Source organism: Tupaia chinensis, unplaced genomic scaffold (assembly GCF_000334495.1).
Source record: "Tupaia chinensis unplaced genomic scaffold, TupChi_1.0 Scaffold139767_1, whole genome shotgun sequence".
In the NCBI taxonomy this organism is placed as follows: domain Eukaryota; kingdom Metazoa; phylum Chordata; class Mammalia; order Scandentia; family Tupaiidae; genus Tupaia; species Tupaia belangeri.
In genome coordinates, this window is record NW_006199647.1 from 2363738 (window position 1) to 2367009 (window position 3272).

A 3272-nucleotide genomic window follows, 5' to 3' on the forward strand; every position below is an offset into this window, starting at 1 on the left:
TGCTCTAAACTCTGGTTCCCCCCCCCTTTTTTTTTTTTTTTTAAGCTACAAGGCTTTTTATACTAAAAACAAAATAAAACAAAAAACACAACTTCGCTCAATACAAATGTCTAATTCGGGGTGGGGCCTGACTTGATTGGCTCTTCTCCAACCTCCCCTGGCCACCCTCCAGATAAATGACTTCCAAACAGAACAGGTGAAGTACAATTGAAAGGTTTTCCTTTCTCTAGCTAAACCTGAGGGTCCTGGTTCTAGCATTGACGACCATGCAAATCTTGACTTCGGGGTGTGAAGGTAGCAGGTGGGACTTGGCCTGCAGACTGGTCTCAGCATGTAGGCGTGGCGTGCTCAGCCCAAGTGAACTTCCAGCCAGATGTTCTTCAAAATCACTGCAGAAATAAGTCATCTTAAATTGTCGGTGTATGTTTAGGTATAAATCCTCTGATTTCTTTCCAAATCAGTATGAGTAAATAACTTCTCTGTGGACAAGCAGGTTCTCTCACACGTGTGCGCACGCCCGTGTACACACGTGCTCTGTGGCAAACACATCGTGCTCTGGGACCGAAGGTGGAATCTGAGCTTGGGTTCCAGTCTCCGAACCGCTGTGCCGTCTGATTTTAGCTTCTTAATTCCTGCTTCTCCAAATGGAATAGTAATCAAACCTGCCTCAGAAGCGTGGGCAGGGCAAATTAGAAGAAGTGAGCAAAGCGCAGTGCTATTGAGCCACGCACAGCTACAGCAGTCTCGGGGAGTGATCTGTGCACGTTCAACTTCCGGCCTGGGCAAGAGAATGAAAAGAGCCTCGCTGACCATTCCGATCGGTTTCCATGCATGATTCCAATCTTATAATTCACTTAATGCATGCAGCAGGGGACACGAGCCGTTTTCAGACAATGAAGTCATAGAGAAAAGATGAATATACTGTTGCGGAGGTTAACAGGTATCAATTTCTATACCGACTTCCTAAAACTGGGAGACATTCGAATTTGACCATCAGGTGACTGCTACCAGGACAAGCTCCTGCAGGCCGAGGGACGGCACCCGGCTGCTCTCCGAGGCTGAGCACACCGTGGCCTGCATACTGAGACCAGTCCACAAGCCAAGTCCCACCTACCACCTGTTTGTCTGTGGGCTGTGGGTGAAAATGTTCTTTCTGATTAAATGGCTAGAGAAAAAAATGAAAAGAAAATATTTTGTACCAGTGAAATTAAGTAAAATTCAAATGTTAGTGTCCCTGATCGTGTGATTTACACACAGTGAGAGTCACTCACTGTCACTTCGTGCTGGTGCCCCGATCAGGCACGTGCGGAGCAGACCACGGCCTGCAGAGCCGCTCTTGCTGACAGTGAGCAGTGTCCACTCTGTCGTCAGTGGGCAGCTACTTGGCTAAGCGAAATATAGCATTGTTTTTCCTGAGAAGTTTAGAATTTCATGCCCCAACTGGTTGATCTTGTGAAGACAAATGATTCTGCCACCCAGCTTAAAGCCCCTCGGGATCTACAGTTTAGATCAATCCTTTATAGATGGTTAAAAGGGAGAACTTTTAATAAAATTGTCTTTCTTTTCAGTGGTTAATCCTTAAGACCTAAAAAATCCTTCTGAGCTGATACTGTTTCTTTTTCCCTTTCAGTAGAAACAAAGCCAGGTAGAATGCTGCATCCGGTTGCCTTCATGGATATAAACCAGGGTGGAGATGCCGGCCTTCCGTGCTCAGCTGGCGGAAGCCCCGGCAGCCATCCGACTGCCTCAAGGGACCGGACGGCCCCTCACACAGCCTTCACATGGTCTGTCCCTGTTCGGAAACAGTGTGGCACAGGAGGAAGAGGCCTGCCTCGTGGGAGGACAGCGACAGGGCGGCTCTCGAGTCCTGCCTGGCCGGCTGTGAGGACAGGACCTCCCAGCCAGAGGATGGTGGAATGAGGAACATAGAGCAAAAACGACATTATTTTAAAATTGGAAAATGGTCTTGGTTGTTGTTTCCCACGGGCTCACTCCCTACTCCACTGAGAGCCCTCGGCTACCTGACGTGGTAAACAGCTCCACCCTCAGTCCCACTGGTCAGCCATCACGCAGGCTGGCAGACTGAGCTCGGTTCCCATCTGTACCGAGTAACGGTGACCCTTACCAAGCTGGAGATCAAAGTGCCAGAGCAAGTACACAGTTCGGACGCCAGCATAGTCGTAAGCCCCTCTGGGAATAAGGGCGCCGGCCCCTGCCCGGTCCCAGCACATGTGCGGGGCAGTGCCGAGAGCTGGCCCCTGCCTGGTCCCAGCACATGTGCGGGGCAGTGCCGAGAGCGTGGCCCCTGTCCGGTCCCAGCACGTGTGCGGGGCAGTGCCGAGAGGTGGCCCCTGCCCGGTCCCAGCACGTGTGCGGGGCAGTGCTGAGAGCGTGGCCCCTGCCCGGTCCCAGCACGTGTGCGGGGCAGTGCCGAGAGCGTGGCCCCTGCCTGGTCCCAGCACATGTGCGGGGCAATGTGGAGAGCGTGGCCCCTACACAGTCCCAGCACATGTGCCAGGCTGTGCCAAGACTCTGACATCCAAACGACCCACGGGTGTGAGCATTCTCAGACCATAGTCAGGAAACTGGGGTTCCCAGAAGACACCAACCTGCCCAAGACACGCGAGCAGCAAGCACCTGGGGTCAAACGTGAACTCGGTTCTCCTGACCCCTGGCCACGCCACCGAGCCTGTATCCCCACCTCTGCGCAGCCAGCAGGGAGGGTCAGAAACGGGGCTGGGCATTACACGGCCTCCTTTGAGGCCGTCCCTCTCGGCGTTCCTCCTGCCAGCATCTGGGCTTCCCACACACATGCCAACCTGTTCTGCACCGCCAGGTCTGGGACTCGAACAGAGGCTGGCCGTCTGAGTAATGACTGACAGATGCTGCCCTGGAAACCCCCTGTGGAAGGGAGGCTGCTGGCTGGATGCTCGAGGCCCATGGGCGCAGAGGCGGCCAAGCTCCCTAACCCAACGGAGCTTGGTTCCGAGGTCACTGGAGCTTGGTTCTCGGCTGCCCTGGGGATGACCTCAAGTGCTGGAAATGCCACCCCAACCGCCTCTTTACGGACGGTTAAACCCTCCTACAGTCAGCCTGCGCTCAGACAAGTGATTTTCAGAGTTTCTCCAGAAACGCAGCAGGAGCCTCGGTGCGGACGGCAGCCTGCAGCGGGCGAGGAGGGCGTGAGGACGGCCTGGGCTCCTCCACGCTCCGCCCTTCCCACCCCTGCTGGTTATCCGCGAGCTGCTTCCCTGCCTGCGCTGGCCGGGGAC